Source organism: Crinia signifera, chromosome 2 (genome assembly GCF_055691185.1).
Source record: "Crinia signifera chromosome 2, ASM5569118v1, whole genome shotgun sequence".
NCBI classification, from domain to species: domain Eukaryota; kingdom Metazoa; phylum Chordata; class Amphibia; order Anura; family Myobatrachidae; genus Crinia; species Crinia signifera.
The window spans coordinates 28,853,612-28,876,387 of record NC_139218.1 but is presented as its reverse complement, the minus strand read 5'-3'; the positions used below and the strand labels follow the sequence as shown (position 1 = coordinate 28,876,387).

Genomic DNA, 22,776 nt, shown 5'->3' with positions numbered 1-22,776 from the left:
AGCCTATCATATTTAAGTTCTACACGCATAACCCTCAGAGGCACTTGGTTATTATATAGCTTCCCTTCTGGACCTACAAGCTATGCTATTACAGCTACCTGTCCTTGTGTTTCCCTCCTATATCCCTATAGATTGTAAGCTTGCAGCAGGACCCTCCTACCTCCAAGTCTGTCTGTTGTTACCCAGTTTTTTTATCTCTGTTTACAATTGTAAAGCGCAACGGAATCTGCTGCGCTATATAAGAAACTGTAAATAAATAATAAAAAAATATTAAGATATTATTCACTATGGAAGCAATATTCAAGATATAGGCTATATTGTGATAATTGAACATATAGGATACAGCTATAGTTCTCAACTGGAGTTACTTGTGGTACAATTATTAATGCTAGGTTGTACTCAAGCACCACTTACACTACAGATGGCCAATATGTCTACTGCAGTGCTCCAAGCAACTGAAAACTGTCAGTTACATGGGAGACCCTCAGAATTCTAGGTTTTGGGATGTTTGTGGTGCAACATCATTGACGGTGAAGGAAAGAATTGGATCTGAGAAGACCACGAGACATAGCCATGGCAGAACTTGCGAGTGTTTGGCCCAGGATATCCAGAGATGTCAGCTGCCCCGGCGTCCATGTCACTAGGCGATCTCCATGGGAATTCCCAGTGTTTTCATGGGAACGGCCATGAAACGCTGGGCATTCCCATGGATGCGACTGTCCGGCTCCTCCCCATGCTCCCCCTCCCCCCTTTCTTGGGTGTGTTCACTCAGTGAACGGTCACCCAGCATATGCACATGTGCAGAAATACGGCTGCCCAATACACTCAACATCAGTCCCCATGCAAATGAATGGCCCATGCGAACGGTCCATTTAAGGTGTTATGGACCTTTAAATTCTTGCACACGTACATTTAATTAAGGAAAACAACGTAAGAGTAGTCAGTTGAAGGATACATTGTTTTTCAGTGATTTTCCACCTCTAAATCCATTTAGAGATAATCACAGATTCCTCCATCAGAATTGTAATTTTTCCATAACAATTTTCATTACAACACAGAAGGGCTATACACATCATTCCAAGCTGCTTAACGTAACATTTACCTGACATTAAACAAACTTTTTTGCTTGTGAATGGAACTGGGTCACGTTCCAAATTCTGCTCAGTGAGAACTATATTTGCTTTTTAAAAGCAGCCACCCTGATCCAAAACTGGAAAACCTATCCCTGACCTCATGGGGGACTGGGACATAATGTCATGAAGTGTTTGCCGATTAATTCAAATCCAAAAAGGTTAGGGTGAGATGGGCTAAAGAGAAACAGAAAAGCTGTCAACTGTAAAAGAAAAAAATAACGTATGTTCTTAAAGGTACATCCGTGGGCACCACCCATATGAGTCGAAATGTATGTACTGTATATGTACAGCACCACCAGCGGTAGTATGTGCTGGGCCCTGACTGTGATAGCATACTCTTGCAAAGCCATCTTACTGTATATATGATTTATTTTTTATTCATTATTGAAAAATATATTTTTTACATATTTTACTTTTGCTTTTTATTATTATTATTATTATTATTATTATTATTATAGGTTGGGTATCCATATCCATTATCCGGATATCCCAAAACCTAAATATTCCAAAAACAGCAGGCCATCGGATTCATCTTCAGTGGCATCCCAAGGATGCATTGCACGGGTGCACCGGTGACTTCACTGGTGCAACCGCACACATCTGCAATGCATCCTTGGAACCGGAGATGCCGCTGAAGACTAATCCAATGGTCGCCGTGAATGCCAGAGGACACCATGGACGTCGGGGGAGTATAAAAAAAGCGTAGTTGATATATATTAAAAAATATATATCTGAAATCCGGTATAAACCCTTATCCAAAATGCTTGTGGTCCGAGCATTTCGGATAAGGGATACTCAACCTGTATTAATATTAGCCGAAATCGGTGCTTTCAGTTCCACTGTGCATGCATGAACCACCTAGCTGGGTCATGGTGGCACCTACAGTATGGGATGTCCTGCATAGTAAATATGTATACATACTGATGGCTTATATAACCATGAAAATAATAAAATTACGTGGGGGAGGGGGGAGAAACTGTTAATTTTATTCCTAGGGGCATCCCTGACCCTAACTCCACACCTGCTTTTTGGCTGAGAGATAGTGGGAGGAGCAGAAAACAATAAATAGTAATAATGTAAGTCTCCTGTCAATCTTATGCAGGAATCTAAGCCCCGTACACATTGGGCGACTGTAACCCCGTGCTAAGCGAGGTGCATAAGCATGGATAGCTCAGCACACATTGCTGCACACATTGCTATGTACCAGCTATGTGTGCTGAGCGATCTGTGTAGACCACTGTTCTCTGGTGAGAACACCGGCAATCTGACTAGAATTTGACTGCATGCAGTCAAGACCTAGTGAGGCAATAGCGAAGCGAAGGACAGCGCGTAGCCATTGCTATGGCCAGTACACCAGCGGCAATGTGTGCTTAATTTCTAAGCAATCTAGACAGATCGCTTAGATATAGCCTTGAAATCGTCCCATGTGGCCTTTACTCTGTATGACTGTCAACATGATCTTTTCCAGTAAAGTAAACCCTGAATTTTCCTCATGAATATACTGGGTTAGGAAACATGACCGGTAGTTTTAGGCTGAAAGTAATGTTAGTGTGGCTGGAAATATGGTTTTGGTTAGGGCTGGTTTTAAGCTAATCTAGTACAGTCAACATTGTTGACATTCTGAAATGTGAACATGCCAGAGACAACATTCTGAAAATATCAACATTATGGTAATGATATGTCAACATATCAAACCTGAACCATGCAATCAGGTTGGTGATCTGTGCCATGGGGTTGGTGATCTGTACCATGAGGCTGGTGATGATGATCTGTACCACGAGGCTGGTGGTCTGTACCATGAGGTTGGTGGTTTTTACCTTGAGGCTGGTGGTTTGTACCAGCAGGATGGTAGTCTTTGCCATGAGGCAGTTGGTCTGTGCTATAAGGCTGGTGATCTGTATCATGAGTCTGGTGGTCTGTACCATAAAGGTGGGGGTTTGTACCAGCAGGATGGTAGTCTTTGATATGAAACAGGTGGTCTGTGCCATGAGACTGGTGGCCTGTGTCACGAGGCTGGTGGCCTGTGTCATGAGGCTGGTTGCTTGTACCATGAGAGTGGTGGCCTGGGCAATGAGGCTGTTTGTCTGTACCATGAGGCAGGTGGTCTGAGCAATGAGGCAGGTGGTCTGTACCATGAATCTGGTGGTGTGTACCATGAAGCTGGTGGTGTGTACCAGCAGGATGGTTGTCTTTGATATGAGACAGGTGGTCTGTGCTATGAGGCAGGTGGTCTGTGTTATGATGCTGGTGGTCTGTGCCATGAGACTGGTGGCCTATGTCATGAGGCTGGTGGCCTGGGTCATGAGGCTGGTGGCCTGTGTCGTGAGACTGGTAGCCTGTGTCATTAAGCTGGTGGTCTGTGTCATGATGCTAGTGTCCTTTACCATAATGCTGGTGGTCTAAGCCATGAGGCAGGTGGTCGGTGCCATGAGGCTGTGGCCTGTACCATGATAGTGGTGGTCTGTGCCATGAGGCCGGTGATCTGTACTATGAGGCTGGTGGTATGTGCCATGAGGCTGGTGGTCTGTGCCATGAGGCTGGAGATCTGTACTATGAGGCTGGTGGTCTGTGCCATGAGGCTGGTGGTCTGTGCCATGAGGTCGGTGATCTGTACTATGAGGCTGGTGGTATGTGCCATGAGGCTGGTGATTTGAGCCATGAGGCTGGACATCTACACAATGTGGTTGTGCATCAATGCTACTATGCCAGCCTGTACCCTTTTCCACTTGAAAGTAATAGAAGTATTTCCCTTGGAATAACTGCCATACAGTACTGTATTTCTTTCAGTTACCCCATAGATTGTGCAACAGTACTTCAGATCATAACTTGAATGAAATGACGACAGATGTTTTTTTCTTTCCACAACAGTTGGATTTATAGGCACTGTGAACATATCTTGGTAAAATCAGGATATTCACATGTTACCCATATGCTATTAATATACTGTACAATTTCATATCTACAGGACTGATTACATACTGTACCCTTGTGGGCTATGCAGCTAGCTTTTGTTCCCTAAAGAAATGTGTTTTTTTCATTTGTTATTATAATCTATAGAGCGTCCAGGATCCTGTCACGTTACTATGCAGAGTGATCATGTGGCAGGAACAAAATCTACAATTTAATTGAATGGAATTTTGTAGCTTGTCTGATATCAGCCTGTAACCTTTAGACCAGTGGTGTTGGTTTATTGATAGATAACAGGTACAGCCTTACTCAGTGTTACATGAACACTGGCGATGGGAGCAGAGCTTGAGGATAGAGGGGTTTTATACAGCTCGTGGGCCGGTGAGTGAATACTGCAAGTGGGCAGTGATGCAGGGATGTTGGAACAGCTTTTTATCCAGGTATTAAACAGGTATTTCATAGGAGCTGAGCAGGGGACTTCTGTCTTATACAGAGGGCGAGATGTACTAAGCCTTGAAAGTGATGAAATTGAGAGTGATAAGCCTCTAACCTAGTGGTCAGGGAACAGGGGTAAAAAAAATAATTCCTGGGGTAATGGACGGTCATGCATTCCCGAGACACAGCCGCCATGCATATTAATCTATATAGACCATCCAGTACCCCACAGGAATTGCATATACAGTAGAATCTATATATATATTATATATACTGTGTGTGTTACAGTACTGTAGTGGACAAGGACCTGACGCAGTGCAGTGTGTCAGGCCCATGTGTATAACACGCTTGCCTGCATGATACCCCGGGCCCTGCCTCCAAGTCCATTTGCTTCTTCTATTATTCTTATAATAACTAAGTTTGTGGGGCCGAATAGGTCCGGCCTTAGTAGGTGATACCAGGTCTTATAGGAAACAAGGTGCCTGATACCTCTAAAGTGGACAAGAGGAAAAACGAACTAAAACCCAGTAAACAAACAAACAGACAATTGGTCCCAATGGGTAATTCAAGGAATGACCCCCAAACAGGCCCTAGAGGCCTAGTAAGGAGGTAAAAGCACAGAACTAATGATCCCACCGCTCTGCATACAAATTACAGAAAACCACCCTGCATGAAGATATAGGAAATAATAACATTCATACAAGCAGTGTTAATGAATGCTACAATGCATGAAGTTGTTAAACAATAGTAACTCACGAGTATAATGCTGGTAAATGGAACAATGCATGAAGATGTTACACAAAATAGTAAACAAGTAAAATGACACAGTGTCTTAGAAGACACTTGGCCTGGAAGAGAGACAATATAACTCTAAACAGAATCTCTCACATAATGGTAGTAAGGCACAATGAATGAAAGGGGGTGCACTTATCTCAACCTCCTGGGTACCACAGTGCCAGGCAGAGGACACAGGACTGGTACAGGACCCAGAAGCAGGGACCAGCAGTAGACAGCAAATCCAACAGCAAACTAAGGACCTTATTCAGATCCATTCAATACTCCATGCATTCGCACGGAGGACCGATGTTGTGCATCTGCGCAGGCGCATTTCTGCACATGTGCAGATGCAGGGTGCGTGCACCCATGGCGAACATTTGGTTTGCCGGGTGCTCGCACCCTACATGGCGAGCTGGGGGTGGAGAAGGGTAGGGGGTGCCGGGCAGCCCCATTAGTATGTATGCTGTACGTATACGCAGCCTAGCGAACAAGTCTGAATCATGCCCAAAGGCATCAATGGTGAGTGCCAGTTCCAGATCTAATGTACATTTGTATTTCCTCCATTTTTCTATTAGACAGCCAGTAATTCATCGGTGCGTAGCCACTTTCGCCTTTCCCCTGCAATATTTATTCGCACAAAATAAAGCAAAGAAAAGGTTCTAGCTGCAAAGCAATTTATTGAAGGACAGAGGACAGACTGTACCTTCTGGGCAGCAACATTATTAAATTGCTGACAGATCTCAATTCTTTTTTAAAATTGGCCTGTGTATGTTTAATTACTTTCTGTGACCACTTCTGTTAGGAGCAGAGGAGGCTCAACTTTATTACACACAAAAAAGGTCTGCTGAGCCTATCAAATGGTGTTAATGTTAATAACTCTGTGTTATTATTATTGAGGATAGATGTAGAGGGGCAACAATATACTCTATCTACGGCATATATAGTATACAGAATGATGTTAATTAGTGCACATGGCAATGGCAAGTGTTATATTTAATAGGCAAAACAATGCATCAAAGGGGTCTATTTATCAAGTAATATTGAGGCAGATGTATCAATAACCTTTTAACGTTTGTTAACCCCTTCATGACAGAGCCAGTTTGTGCCTTCATGACAGAGCCCTTTTTTTCAAATCTGACATGTCTCACTTAAGTGGGGATAACTTTTTTTTGCTTTTACTTATCCCAGTGATTTTGAGATTGTTTTCTCGTGACACATTGTACTTCAAGTTAGTGGTAAATTTGGGTCGATACAGTCTGTGTTTTTTTGTGAAAAATACCAAAATATCGTGAAAAAATGGAAAATTTAGCAATTTGCAAAATGTTAAATTTTCTGCTTGTGAGACAAATAATCATACCACTCAAAATAGTTAATAACTAACATAGACCATATGTCTACTTTATGTTTCCATCATTATTTCAACTTTCTTTTAATTTTTTTGGACACTAGGAGGCTTACAATATGAATAGCAAATTCTCAAATTTTCAAGAAAATTTCAAACACTGATTTTTTTAGGGATCAGTTCAGTTCTGATGTGACTTTGAGGGACTTGTATGTGAGACACCCCCATAAATGATGCCATTTCAAAAACTGCACCCCTCACAGTATTCAAAACAGCATTTTGGAAGTTTGTTAACCCTTTAGGTGTTTCACAGGAATTAAAACAAAGTGTAGGTGAAATTTCAAAATTTCTTTTTTTTTGCAGAGTTTCAATTTTAATACATTTTTCTAACGAATACAGTAGATTTTACTAGAGAAATGTAACTAAAAATTGATTCCCCCAATTCTTTTGTTTTCAAAAATATCCTATATGTGGCCCTAGTGTGCACGTTGACCAAACCACAGGCTTCATAATAGAAGGAGCACCTACTTGATTTTGGAGCCTCCTTTTTATGAGATTTTTTTTTAGGCACCATGTAGGTTTCTAGGCACCATAAGTGCTAAAAGTTAGGAACCTCCCCCACAAGTCACCCCATTTTGCAATCTACACCCCTCAGGGAATTCATCTAGGGGTATAGTGTACATTTCAAACCCCCAGGGGTTTCACCAATTTTGGTACAACTGGGATGTGAAAATGGAAAATTACATTTTTTTACACAAACATGCAGTTCTGGCTCAAAATTTTTCATTTTCACAAGGTATGAAGGAGAAAAAGCACCCCAAAATCTGTGCCCCAATTTCTCCCGAGTACGGCAATGCCTCACATGTGACCAAAAAATACCAGTTGGGTGCATGGCAGGACTCAGAAGGGAAGGAGTGTTTTTTGGATTTTGCAGCACAGATTTTGGTGGAATGAATGGTGGGTGCTATGTTGCACCAATACAGTGGAACCCCCCCACAAGTCACCCCATTTAGCAAAGTACACCCCTCAGGGAATTCATCTAGGGGTATAGTGTACATTTCAAACCCCCAGGGGTTTCACCAATTTTGGTACAACTGGGCTGTGAAAATGAAAAATTACATTTTTTTACACAAACATGCACTTCTGGCTCAAGATTTTTCATTTTCACAAGGAATGAAGGAGACAAAGCACCCCAAAGTCTGTGCCCCAATTTCTCCCGAGTATGGCAATGCCTCACATGTGACCAAAAAATACCAGTTGGGCGCATGGCAGGACTCAGAAGGGAAGGAGTGATTTTTGGATTTTGCAGCTCAGATTCTGGTGGAATTTTGGTGGGTGCTATGTCGCATTAGCAAGACCCCCCAAGCACCAATACAGTGGAACCCCCCCACAAGTCACCCCATTTTGCAAAGTACACCCCTCAGGGAATTCATCTAGGGGTATAGTGTACATTTCAAACCCCCAGGGGTTTCACCAATTTTGATACAAGTGGGCAGTGAAAATGAAAAATTACATTTTTTTACACAAAAATGCAGTTCTGGCTCAAAATTTTTCATTTTCAGAAGGTATGAAGGAGAAAAAGCACCCCAAAATCTGTGCCCCAATTTCTCCCGAGTACAGCAATGCCTCACATGTGACCAAAAAATACCAGTTGGGTGCATGGCAGGACTCAGAAGGGAAGGAGTGATTTTTGGATTTTGCAGCTCAGATTCTGGTGGAATTTTGGTGGGTGCTATGTCGCATTAGCAAGACCCCCCAAGCACCAATACAGTGGAACCCCCCCACAAGTCACCCCATTTTGCAAAGTACACCCCTCAGGGAATTCATCTAGGGGTATAGTGTACATTTCAAACCCCCAGGGGTTTCACCAATTTTGATACAAGTGGGCAGTGAAAATGAAAAATTACATTTTTTTACACAAAAATGCAGTTCTGGCTCAAAATTTTTCATTTTCAGAAGGTATGAAGGAGAAAAAGCACCCCAAAATCTGTGCCCCAATTTCTCCCGAGTACAGCAATGCCTCACATGTGACCAAAAAATACCAGTTGGGTGCATGGCAGGACTCAGAAGGGAAGGAGTGATTTTTGGATTTTGCAGCTCAGATTCTGGTGGAATTTTGGTGGGTGCTATGTCGCATTAGCAAGACCCCCCAAGCACCAATACAGTGGAACCCCCCCACAAGTCACCCCATTTTGCAAAGTACACCCCTCAGGGAATTCATCTAGGGGTATAGTGTACATTTCAAACCCCCAGGGGTTTCACCAATTTTGATACAAGTGGGCAGTGAAAATGAAAAATTACATTTTTTTACACAAAAATGCAGTTCTGGCTCAAAATTTTTCATTTTCAGAAGGTATGAAGGAGAAAAAGCACCCCAAAAGCTGTGCCCCAATTTCTCCCGAGTACGGCAATGCCTCACATGTGACCAAAAAATACCAGTTGGGTGCATGGCAGGACTCAGAAGGGAAGGAGTGATTTTTGGATTTTGCAGCTCAGATTCTGGTGGAATTTTGGTGGGTGCTATGTCGCATTAGCAAGACCCCCCAAGCACCAATACAGTGGAACCCCCCCACAAGTCACCCCATTTTGCAAAGTACACCCCTCAGGGAATTCATCTAGGGGTATAGTGTACATTTCAAACCCCCAGGGGTTTCACCAATTTTGATACAAGTGGGCAGTGAAAATGAAAAATTACATTTTTTTACACAAAAATGCAGTTCTGGCTCAAAATTTTTCATTTTCAGAAGGTATGAAGGAGAAAAAGCACCCCAAAATCTGTGCCCCAATTTCTCCCGAGTACGGCAATGCCTCACATGTGACCAAAAAATACCAGTTGGGCGCATGGCAGGACTCAGAAGGGAAGGAGTGATTTTTGGATTTTGGAGCACAGATTTGGTGGAATGAATGGTGGGTGCTATGTTGCATTACCAATACAGTGGAACCCCCCCACAAGTCACCCCATTTTGCAAAGTACACCCCTCAGGGAATTCATCTAGGGGTATAGTGTACATTTCAAACCCCCAGGGGTTTCACCAATTGTGGTACAACTGGGCTGTGAAAATGAAAAATTACATTTTTTTTACACAAAAATGCAGTTCTGGCTCAAAATTTTTCATTTTCACAAGGAATGAAGGAGACAAAGCACCCCAAAGTCTGTGCCCCAATTTCTCCCGAGTACGGCAATGCCTCACATGTGACCAAAAAATACCAGTTGGGTGCATGGCAGGACTCAGAAGGGAAGGAGTGATTTTTGGATTTTGCAGCTCAGATTCTGGTGGAATGAATGGTGGGTGCTATATGGCATTAGCAAGACCCCCGAAGCACGGTGAAATGATGAACCTAATAATCCATAGATGTGTGGTATATTTTGAAACACTCCTTCATACATAGGCCGGGTTTGTCGGGGCAAGTTTCACAGTGGAAAATAGTTTCCTTTCTTATTCCCTTTTTATAGCAAACTTTGCACCTTTTTTGTGTCCTGCCCTTTCTTGCAGTGGAGGGGATTTCGTTGGGAAAATGCTGCCCTGGTACAATACGGGGGCCAGTACTAGAAGTACTGGGGCCCTCTGCCTGCTGGTTCCCAAATACTAGGCCCTTTATGACTTCCTCTTGAAAGTGCATAAATGTCCCCCTCTGGCCGGTAGAACGGAATAGCACGTAAGCGTTATACAGTGCCATCTGGATGATATACACGGCCAGCTTCTTGTACCAGATATTTGTTTTCCGCAGGGCACTGTACGGCTTCAGTACCTGATCTGAAAGATCCACTCCGCCCATGTACTTATTGTAATCTAGGATACAATTTGGTTTTGAGGTGTGGGTACTGGTACCTCGTACAGGGATGGAGGTGGTACTGTCTCCATGAATTGTTGTCAGTATAAGGACATCCCTCTTGTCCTTATATTTGACCAACAACATATTTTCGGTGCATATTCCCCTGCTTTCACCCCTTCTTAGTACTTGGGCAATGTGCGTTTTGGGGAGGCCTCTTTGGTTCTTGCGCACAGTACCGCAAGCTGCTGTACCTCTTGAACCAAGGGCCTTAAACAGGGGGATGCTGGTGTAAAAGTTATCCACATAGAGGTGATAACCTTTATCCAGGAAGGGGTGCACTAAATCCCAGACAATTTTTCCACTAACACCTACGAGGGAGGGGGGGCATTCTGGCGGTTCAATTCTTGAATCCTTCCCTTCATATACCCTAAACTTGTGGGTGTACCCTGTGGTGCTTTCACACAGCTTATACATTTTTATGCCATACCTTGCCCTCTTACTGGGAAGGTACTGGCGGAATTTAACCCTTCCTTTAAAATGTATAAGGGACTCGTCGATACTAATACATTTATCAGGGATGTATAGCTCTGCAAATTTGGCACTGAAATGATCAATGACCGGCCTGACTTTGAATAGCCTGTCAAAGGTGGGATCATCTCTGGGTGGGCACTGTGCATTATCGGTGTAATGTATAAATTTATGGATTGCCTCAAAACGAGCCCGGGGCATGGCCATACGGTGAAATGGGGTGCTGTACAGAACATCTGTACTCCAATATTGCCTAATTTGTGGCTTTTTTACTATGCCCATATGTAACACCAGACCCCAAAACGTCATCATCTCTACTGCATCTACAGGGGTCCACCTAGCAAATGATGACGTGGGGTTTTGAGCAATAAACTGCTGGGCATATAAATTAGTTTGGTCCACCATTAAATTTATAAAATCATCAGAGAAAAATAATTTGAAAAAGTCAATTTCTCTGAGACCTGTTGAATCAAATTGGATTCCTGGGATGGCCAAAAACTCAGGAACCTGGGGCTCAAAATTGTCTGGTGGTGGGGTCCATACGAGATCAATTATTGGGGGGGGGGTCTCAGCTGCTCTACGGGGGCGTCTTTGAGGGGGTCCCTCATCATCAGAGGAGGAAGAGGAGCTTAAGACAAATCCTTCAAATTCCCCGCTTGCCTCACTGGCTGTGTCAGAGTCAGAGGCAAGCATGGCATATGCCTCCTCCACCGAATACATTCTCCTGGATGACTGGGACGACATTTGGGATGACATTTGGGATGCCATTTATATTTTTGTGTTACTGGTAGTGAAATGTTTCAACACATGTATAGTGTAGGGGGGGGTACAAACTTTATTTCAACCCGGGGGGATGTAGTGTGTAGTGTGTATGTAGTGCAGAAAAAAAAAAATACAAAAAAAAAAAAATTGAAGGGTTAAAAAAAAAAAAAAATGGAAGGGGTTAAAAAAAAAAAATGGAAGGGGTTAAAAAAAAAAAAATGGAAGGGGTTAAAAAAAAAAAAATGGAAGGGGTTAAAAAAAAAAAAAGGTCCTGCGCCAAAAATTGAGCACAGATGTTGGTCAGTAACGTCCGTCACTGAACAGCGCTCAAAGGCAACAGGAATTTGATCCAAAAAAAAAAAAAATAGATCAACCCTGTGCCGAAAAAGCTGATCAGTGATGTACGTCACTGATCAGCGCACAGTGGCCACAGGACACACACAAAATCACAGTGTGTGTAAAAAAAAAAATGTAAAAAAGACCACAGCACTCACAAAAAATAAAAAAAGGTGATCAGTGATGCGACACTGATTACCAGTGAGGGGCAGCAGGTGCACAACCTTTGGTGGTACTGACAGGTATATATAAAAAAAAAAACCTCTGTACCCCCAAAAAGTTGCTGATCACCTCAGATATAGTGATCAGCACAAAAGGCGGGGGCAGCAGACACAAAATTTAGCACTCTCTATCACTCTCTGTCACTATCTCTCTCTATCTCTCTATCTCTCACTATCTATCACTCTATGACACTGCAGCAGCAGCACTGACAGGTATATCTATATATAAAAAAAAACCTGCGCCCCCAAAAAGTTGCTGATCAGTTAATTTATACTGATCAGCACAAAAGGGGGGGCAGCAGTCAGTTATATAAAAAATATATAGCACAATCTGTCACTATCTCTCTATCTCTCTTTCTCTATCTCTCTCTATCTATCTATAGCTCTATCACACTGCAGCAGCACAAAATATAGCACTAGGCCTCTCTATCTCTCTCTATCTCTTTCAGTTATATAAAAAATATATAGCACAATCTGTCACTATCTCTCTCTCTATCTCTCTCTCTCTATCTCTCTCTATCTCTCTCTATCTCTCTATCTATAGCTCTATCACACTGCAGCAGCACAAAATATAGCACTAGGCCTCTCTATCTCTCTCTATCTCTCTCTATCTCTCTCTCTCTAACTCTCTCTCTATCTAATAAATCGCAGCAGCACAAGATGTCACAGGATGTCACAAGATGTCACAAGCATAAGCAATATCAATGATCAGGTAAGTATTTTGGATGGGTTCTGGTCAGTATAGGCGGCAGCTGGGCACGGTGACCGCACTGCACGCTATTCCAGACCGGAATGGCGTCTGCAGTGCAGTCACCGTTAGTTTAAACCCCCCTCCATGGCTGTGATTGGTCCGTCGGTCCGACGAACCAATCACGGCCTTTGGGGGCGGGAGGGGTGAGGTGGGGTGACACCAGTGTCACCCTTACACCCCGCGGTGATTGGTGCTGTACTTTACAGCACCAATCACCTCCGATCCCGTGTCACCGGCGAACGTTATTCGCCGGTGACACAGAAAACGCTGTGAATGGCTGTTCACAATGAACAGCCAATCACAGCGATCGCCGACGGGGGGGCGGCATCGCCGCCCCCCCTGGGCATGCACGGACATGTCTGCTGTCAGGGACAGCAGACATCGTCCCTCTGTCACTGCGTCTCTAGACGCAGTGACAGTTTTAAGCCATGACGTATATATACGTCAACGGTCGGGAAGTACTTCCCGGCCATGACGTATATATACGTCAAATGTCGTGAAGGGGTTAAATAACGGGTCCCGCTTCTCCTGCATAACGAGGAGAAGCGGGCACTCGTTATGGGGAGATGTATTAACATCCCCCAAGCCGATAAGGAGAGCCGTTATGCCCAGTTTTAACGGCTCTCCTTTTCGTCTCCCCCGGTGCCCCGCGCATGCTCAGTGCGCTTCTCCCCCCTGTCCGGCTCTAATGGGCATGCGCGAGATCTCGCAAAAAACGCAAGATCTCCAGCGCAGCCCGAGCCAGACGCAGGGCTAGCGTTGTCCCCACAGTGGGGAATTAACGCCTTGAAGGCTGTTAATACATCGCCCCGGCCGCTAATCCCTGGGGGGATTGCAGGGGACAGCCCCGCCGAGCATAACTCGGTGGGCTGTCACTAGCGCACGTTAGGTGTGCTAGTAATACATTAGCAAAATCATAATCCCCCCCAGTTAACCAGCGTTAAGTGCACTTTTGCACTTAACGCTGGTTCATACATCTGCCCCATTAAGTATACGTACTTGCCTAACCTCCTGGATCGACTGGAAGGCTCCCGAAAATCAGGTGGCCCTCCCGCCCCTCCAGAAAGGTTGGCAAGTACCCAGCCTCCGTGCCAGACCCCTTCACAGCTGGGTCAAATACTGGCAATTGTGGAGCTTCGGGTAGGGGGTAGGGCTTAAATGACACAGGAAAATAGCAGCAGGGTTTTTGAGCGCTAGGAACAGGTGTGCTGTGATGTGTACAGACAGCTGCCCTCTGGTAGAGGGATGCCGCCCTCAATACAAGGTGCACAAAGGAAAAGAACCAGTAGGCGCCTTCTGTACACTTAAAACAATTTATTTACCAAATATCACAAGAAACCATAAAAACATATGTATAAATAAACAATAAAACAATGATGCATGCATGCACAATAACCACAATTATTCTAAAAAGCCATTCAGATGCAAGTGCATAATGTTTGTAACTATAGTTACCAGTTCCTTTTTAGGACAAGTGGGGCGTTGAGGTTGGCAAGTGTTTCCAACAGATCACACTCAGTGGTGGTGTAATTAGTGAAAGAAAAAGTCCTTTCCAGCAATCCTTAGGTAAAGTCCTTTCCTTAAATGCTGATGTTTTTATATAAAGGTCAGTCTTTTATTGGACAACGCAACCTCCTGTGACCATCTGACATGTAAGTTGCTCAGTGTGTTATTTATTAGGTCACAGTACCTTTTGTGAGGTTTTCCACACTTGCTTTGTCCGGCCAGTGGATCTGACTGCAGCCGGACTGCACGATACTCCAAAGGGTGAGCAGCAGGTGACAGCCGCTCTTGGGTGCGCTGCTGTCAGGCGCACAAGCCACCATGTGTGGTAACTGCCGGATGAAGCTCCGTTTGCCGGCTAAATGTGTCAGCTGCAGGAACCGGGTTGCCGCGGGTTGGTTCAAGCCGATATGGCAGATGTTTCCTCTCGGTCTAATGCCGTCAGTGTTCCCCGCCGGTCCTCAGCTGTCAACACTTCAAGACGCATTTCGCCGCGCAGGTTTTCAATTGTAATAACAAATTCCATGTGTTCAAGGTTAAAGGGGCACTAGATGGGCCAAATGGTTATTATCTGCAATCAAATTCTATGTATTTATGTTTCTTATATAAGCTCTAATATGTATTGGGGGTAGCTATATATCGATATACTAGGTGATTCATCGCGCCCTACGGGCGCTCTTCACACCATCGTAAGGGGCTGCGCCCCCTTAATTTGTGAACATTTGTATATGAGAAAGATGGTTAGAATTGTATGAAAGATGCCTGTATTGCAACTTGAGTTATAGGTGAAATGTGTTAAATAGAGAGCATATGATGTGGAAGGGGGTGTGTATTGTTTTGTTTAATTAAAAAGCGGTTACAGAGTAAGATGCACATTGATAGTGTGGATGGTACAGTGACATTTGTGGGTGTGGGGGGGGGGGTGTGCATGTTGTTTAGGTGTGTGTGTGTGCAATAGTATAGTAGGGTGTTTTTGGGTCAGCGGCTCCCCAGTGGCGGACGTCACGACACAGGAAAACAGGAGGCTGGGTAGTGATAGGGGTGTGTGGGAATAAGGGGGACTAAAGAGGAGGGTGGGAGATACTGTGCAGCTTCTGCCAGTGGGTGAGGGTCCAGCGTGGATCGCAGGAGGGTGGGTCGGGGGGGACGGACGGTGGTGCTGCGAATTGCGGGAGGGGGGTTGCGGGGGATGGGGGAGTGGGTGCCGCGAATCGCGGGAGGGGGAGTTGGGTGGGTCCGCCAATCGCGGTGGGGGTGTGTGTGTGCAGCGAATTGCGGAAGGGTGGGTCGCGGGGGGTGGGTGCCTCGAATCGCGGGAAGGGGGGTGCGGGGGTTTGCAGCGAATCGTGGGAGGGGGGGGTCGGGGGGGCGGGGGGGTTTGCTGCGAATCGTGGGAGGGGGGGGTCGCGGGGTTGCCGCGAATCGTGGGAGGGGTGGTGCCGTGAATCGTGGGAGGGGTGGTGCCGCGAATCGCGGGAGGGGTGCCTCAAATGGCAGGAGGGGGGTAGCGGGGGTGCCGCGAATCGCGGGGGGGTCGCGGGGGGGTGCCACGAATCACGTGAGGGGGGTCGCGGGTTTCAGTGTTTTCCAGCGAATCGCGGGAGGGGGTCGCGGGGGGGATGCCGCGAAGCGGGGGAGTGGGGGTCGCGGGAGGGGGTGCCTTCCTGGTGTCCCTCTGGAACCAACATCCTACCCTGTGTCCCTCCAGTGCCATCATTTTGCTTTGTATCTTTCCATCACCACCGTCCGGTTCCATCATACTTTCCAGTGCCATAACTCTGACTAGTGTCCCTCTGGTGCCACCATCCTGCCCTGTGTCCCTCCAGTGCCATCATTTTGTCTTGTTTCTTTCCATCACCACCCTCCGGTTCATCCTACCCTGTGTCTTTCCAGTGCCATCACTCTGACTAGGGGCCCCATTGGTGCCACCATCCTGCCCAGTGACCCTCCAGAATTTTTCTATCACCACCATACTGCCATGTGTCTTTACTCTTTAGGGCCATCATCTTGCCCTTGGTCGTTCCATCTCCATAATCTTGCCTTGTAGCCCTCCAGCACTTTCATCCTGACTTGAGTCCCTCCAGCGCCATCTTGCCCTTTGTCTTTAAAGGGCCTTCATCCTACCTTGTATCGCTCCAGCCCCAACACAATCCCTTTCTCTGGGCCCAGGAACAACCCACGACTAGCGCTGGTTTGTAAGGTTCCCGGGTCAAAATCCCAGGAAAATTTGCCAGGATTTCAACCCTGCTCTGGTTCAACCCAGGGTCCTGTAAGAAAGTGGTGGGGTACTCACCCGAGTTGCCGGTCCTTGGTGCGTGCGATCAGGCTGGGGATTCACACAGGCTGCAGGCGCAGAAAACAAGACAGGCAGCAGATGAAGATGATGCAGCTCTCCGGCGCCCTCACTGCCGCCGGAGAGCTGCATCATCTGCACCCTCCATCTGACCTCTCATCTGCCCCTGCCACCTGTGTGGATCACCAGCCTGCACCGAGGACCAGCAACCCAGGATGAATACTGTTCACCTCCTGCTTTCTCCCCACCTCCTGCCCACCTCCTCCCCACCTCCTTCCCCCACCAGAAAATGCAGTGACTTTTCTGGTGTGAAAAGTGCTAACCCGGGAATGCCCTCTCATGATCCCTGGGCCGAATTCCCGGGTGTGTCCCTGCATTTTCCAGTGTGAAAGGGGTATTGGATGGCTGAGCACTCTGCATGGCTCTACTTCCCTTCAGCATCTTGTTTGTTTGAGGGTAGCCGTGCCACGTTGGCAATCAGTCCTAGCTCACGTAGCAGCTTTCCAAGGTGAATCAGGGACAAGCATAGATTAAAAAAGAAATTGCACCCACCCCCCTGGACTCCAACAGAAAGCAGCCAAGCAAAAACGTATCTCGTGCTTTGTGATTTTATGCCTACAGTACTTGAGCTATCAACATTCGTAAAACACCTAATCAAATACATTGCTCGCTGGAGTAATGGCTCACAACCTATAAATCATAGACATTATTTTGTAGCCACTGACATATACGCAATAATAAAGAATATAAGAATTTCTATTTTGTCATTTTGATCCGTTAGTATTTTTATATATATAACATCATTCTGCCACACGAACTGTAACACATCAAATCAAAAGGCTATTACTCAAGAACAATGCAACATTCTGGTAACAATAGTTATTATTTATTGATATTCGCTAGAAGACAAAGCCTGCATTTCACACCGGGAACATATTATTTACAATAAAGTTTCAGAAAAGTGAAAGTCCTTAAAAAAATAAATAGTTTTTTTTTCCCTTTCTTTCAGTTTTTGATTCATCCACGTCTGCGAGATGGGAAGACAGATCTGACGGCAACGTACTTGAAAGAGAATTCAAGAACTGTGTCTGATCTAAATTAAATAAGTGTGGAACCATTGCCTGATTTTCCATCAACATCTTCTTAGTAAGAGGGTCACAGAAACAGGTTTGAATTTAGCAAACACAATTGTCTAAGGCTTTTGTGACATAGTATACAGGACATATCTGAAATAGAATGGATTAGAAATACAGGCAGTTGACCAAAGGATAAGAAATAAGACAAAACTGAATATCTAAATAATATTGTTAAGAGCAGATTAAGGGGCCCTTAGTCTCTCCGTTGCTCTGACCTCCCTGTGCTTCTGATCCATGCTCCTTCCTGCTCCCATTTCTCCAGCTACAGTTACTTTCCCCATTAATGGCTTCTCAATCTTTTCTGTCTACCGATAGAGATGTGGGCAAGGGTGTAGCTACTATGGGTGCAGTGACTGCAGCTGTTATGGGGCCCAGAGCTGAGAGGGGCCACCTTCCCTGTCAAATGTTCAGGGGTTAAAGTGGGCCAGAACGGGTCGGAACTGAGTTCCTCTTCCTTTCGCCCACCATGCCTGGCCACAATTACATCTCCCCAACAGCAGGCAGGCTGGCTTGGGCTGCATTAAGATCAGCAGTCATCCTTTACTACAACGTGCACAACCTCTACAACCAGCCCAGGATCCAGTCACAGTCATAGGCGTGCGGATGGCACCATTGTGCACACGCCTGGTGAAGCCCCCATGAATGCTGCTGCTGCTCACCTGCATGGACTCCGCCTCCATATAAACAGGTGCGTGCAGCATAGCAAAGATGTCATACTGCACCTACTTTATCATGTCCACCCACGTGGCTCACTCTCCCTCCCCCCGGGCTCCTCCTTCACTGCGCTGAGGTGGATGAAGAGGAACCTGGGAGAGACCAGCCGCAGATCCACACACAGAGACTGTAAGGTACACCTCCTCCCACTCTATTTTTTTTACTCCCCTCTCTCCTCTCTTTCCACTCTCCCCCCCCCCCCCCCCCTCTTTCTTTATCCAGAGGCAGAGAAGGCTTCTGCCATAGAATTCACTGGTATAGCCCTGTCCAGGGAATATGTTACACTTAAGGGTTAGATTATATCAGCCAACTGCCCTGAGCTACTGTATTAAATAACTGGAGCTACACTGTGCAGTAAGCCACAGACGTATGGCAATTCCATAGCTCGGCACACATATCCCAGGAGCTATGCGCTAGCTGCAGCCTACTCGTAGGGTGGGTATTAACAGTCACCTGCTGCTGCACAATAAGTCCCAGGGCTAGTTGAATCTTCCCCAAACTGTAGAAGAGAATGTCTGATTTGCATTTCATTTGTCCTACTCCTACCCAGTCTGTGGTGTAATATTATCATTTGGTACTGTAGGTGCAGCCAGTTTCAGCTGTGGGCTCCGTGTGTTCATTAGGTGAGGGCAATTTTAGTTTGTATATTAAGGAATTGTGTTTTGGGAAGGTTTATATCTGATTACAGTATAGGAGCCGGATGTGTTTTACATTTGCGGTACTCCTGTCTGGGGCCCAGTAGGGTAGGTGGTGATAGACATGCCCAGTAGAAGGTGAGACATGCCCAATAGCTGGCAGTAGGTGGTGATAGACATGCCCCTCCAATGGTGCATCCCCTAATAAAATGGGTAGTTCACGCCTATGGCTGTGCATAGGGAGAAGAGAGCTCTCCCAACCAATTACAGCCAGCCAGTCATGCTATCCCTTGTCCTCCTCTCTCCCTGCAGAAACCGATGGCTGACTAAGCACAGAGGTGACATAAACCACTGAAGGGTTCTGTGATGCTGTCACTTTAAGTAGCATGTTGCGTAGTTGCTAGGATTTCTGATGAGGTAAGGATTAGCCAATGGGGAAAAAGGGGAGGAGTAGGCAGGCTAGGAGAGGACAGGAAGTGATGTTATCGGCCTCTTTGTGAAGTTTTCCCCTCCCTCCCATCCCTATGTTTTATGTTCGGTGGCGGTAAAGAACAGACACTTGTTTATATGTAGTAGTTATGTAGATAGTGGGTGTGCTCTCCAACATCGATATGTCAGGAGCCCATCCTCCCGGATGGGAGATGGGTTACACCACCTGCACAGGTGGGTTGCCGAGGGAGAGTTGATCACCAGCGGTGTGTGGATTGTGTGGTGATGTTACCCCTGACCGTTCCTGCCGCCACCATCTATAGTCAGATCAAGTTGTCAATCAATAAATTTGACATTCATTTTGAATCGCCAGCACTTGGGTCCATGTCTTACTTTTAGTGTTAAGTATTAAAGTGTTAAGTTTATTAAAGTTTATGCATAAGGATACCCAATGGTGAGTTGATTTGGCATTGCCTTTCTCTGTGAGTGTGTGCCTGCCTCCTGCAAATCCGGTATACCTTACAGCTAGTAGAGCCGCAATGCGCAGCCTGCTGCTTTTTTGACGTTTTGAACTGCAGGGAATAGAACCGCAACAACAGCATTATCCCCTCTGTCCTCCTCACCAGATGGGTGCCGGACGGCTCCCCGACAGTCGGGATTCCGACAGTCATTACTCTGACGTCGGAATCCCGACTGCACCCTCGTGGGGGTCCACGGCCCCCATAGAGGGAGAATAGCGTGGCGAGCGCAGCGAGCCCGCAAGGGGCTTCATTGCGCTCCCCCCCCCCGCTGTGCAGTCGGAATTCCGACGTCAGAGAAATGACTGTCGGAATCCCGACTGTCGGTGTGTCATACCACACCCCGCCAGATGGTGCACATCGCCACACTGTACACACCAGGAGGCTTTTGAGCTGAAAGCAGCTGAAACGGCAAAAACGAGCTGCATTCAGCTCAAAGTCGCCCAGTGTATGAGCGTCTAGTGTTGCAAAAAAAAAGTACCCCTTGGTCTCCGTTGCAAAAACAACTTCATATGACTTAGAGCATGTTCTGAATTTGGAACTGTGGCCTCTAATCCCTTTTACTGCATAGTAATTTGCGCTGATTGTGAAGGAGGATTCTCTTTCAAATACGGTAGGATGGAAATGATTAAAAGTGACTTTCATTATAGATTAGAAAATAGGAAAGCAGAACTGAGAATCTTTAAACAGACTTATCTGACTGACTGCAGAAGCGACAAAGGGCAATCATATAGCCAGCTAAGAATAACTGTTAATGGAACCTAAATTGAAGACTTTCATTGTGGATGTAAAATATATCTGTATGTCTCTGTACTATACCTTGATAGTGTAGGACAGTGAACTCCTGTATGCCTCTCCTTATCACAGCTGGGGCTGCGGGTGTCACTTAACTGCTCGCTAAGCAGTGAGTGGAGCTGAATCAGGACTTGAACTCATTAACAGTCGGATGAATCCGAATAAGAGCAGCCGGGAATCTGGATCCAGGTGTTTTGCCCGTGTTACACATAGAACTGCCAATTCCCGGGATTGAATAAATGGCATCCCTAGCACCAATGTAATGACCGAGCTCCGGGTAAAAGCTGGATATTGTGGCATAGACAGCATCTCTCCACATGAGAGTAATACGGCGGATCTAGACCAGGTTTTGGAGCAGTAGCAGAAGCCAGGTGTGTAATCAGCAGCACCTGTGATCTCCTGATATAAGTGTTTCCAGGGCAAAGGGTAAATGCTCCTGATGGTGGTTTAGCTGCCCAAGTGATAGGCCGGGGTGTGGGCTATGGTAGGGACCACTGGAGCATTTTCAGGAGTCTGTTCTACAGTATGCTGTGATTACCTGTATGCTGCTGCCTGTAACTATGCTTTCCTGTGGCATTGATCTGGTATGCTGTGACCCGCTTTACAAAATAAGGACCAAAGACTTGTATGTGATCCTTTTCACACTATTCTAACCTTTTTCCAAGCCGCTAATATTGACTCTCATAATGTAATGTGTGGCCATTCTGACGATTAGAGAGTTACAAAGAGTATTTGGACCAGACAAATATCAGACTGCCTATCACTGTATACGATTTTTTTTCTTGGTTATAGAAAAATAAGCTTATACATACTGTAAATGGACTTGATGCGCGGAATGTATATCGGAGTGTGTACACACTGTTTGTACAGTCTTGATTTATAATGCTTCAATAAAAGAAAAATTGTGGAAAAAAATGGTACTTATTTCCTAGCACGGCGCCCGATTTTGATTGTATTGATAGGGTTGAAAAAATTGCGTTGATCTCATCACATGCCAACCAAATCGCATGCGATGCGATCGACGCGATCGACCCGATTTTTACATTGGAATCAATGTAAAATGGTCCCTGAGACCCAATTTTACATTGATTTCAATGTAAAAAGCCCACAAACCCCCCATTGTAATAGAAAACCCCCTCATGTTTTAAATGCCCCCCCCAATGTTAATGCCACCCCACTATTGACGCCAACACGAAGCGTGGCGAGCGCAGCGAGCCCGCGAGGGGCGGCGGTACGCGTCCTCCAACCTTTTCATACCCCCACTATCCACGTCGGTGTGGAGTTGATTTTATAAAGTGTGGCGAGCGGACGCGCATAACTTCACAGGTCTACGCGTCCCCTGGCGGGGCTCGCTGTGCTCGCCACTCTTCGGGCTCGGAGGCTCGCTGCGCTGGCCACACTTTATAAAATCAACTCCACGCCGACGTGGATAGTGGGGGTATGAAAAGGTCAGAGGACGCGTACCACCGCCCCTCGCGGGCTTGCTGCTTCGGGTTGACGTCAATAGTGGGGTGGTGTTAACAATGGGAGGGCATTAACCATACTTTATAACCATACTCAATGAGAAATTGGCCATATTGGCCCATTTCCCATTGTCCCCTATGTAATATTGCGTTGATCGTGTTGATCGCATCGCGGCCCATTATAATGAGCCGCGACCAACACGATCAACGCGATTTTCTCTTTCACCGGCAAATTAGCAGGTGATTGACAGAAAATCAGGTCCATCCGGTTGATTGTATGCCTTAAGTACCTTACACTTAAGGCATACAATCAATGAGACGGGC

The 22,776-nt window shown here is 45.8% G+C and overlaps 1 long non-coding RNA gene across 3 annotated transcripts in view; it reads left to right on the top strand.

Moving 5' to 3' along the window:
• Positions 1–4,319: 4,319 nt before the first annotated feature.
• The window catches only part of LOC146059541 (uncharacterized), a 63,409-nt gene continuing 44,952 nt past the window's right edge, over positions 4,320–22,776 (top strand). The window contains exons 1-2 of one of the 3 annotated variants that reach the window (XR_014470266.1): positions 4,320–4,421; positions 17,772–17,881. This is a non-coding gene — a long non-coding RNA (uncharacterized LOC146059541). Of the gene's footprint in view, positions 4,481–17,771; positions 17,930–22,776 lie in introns of those variants that run through there. The other 2 variants (XR_014470267.1, XR_014470268.1) reach the window with 2 other exon arrangements.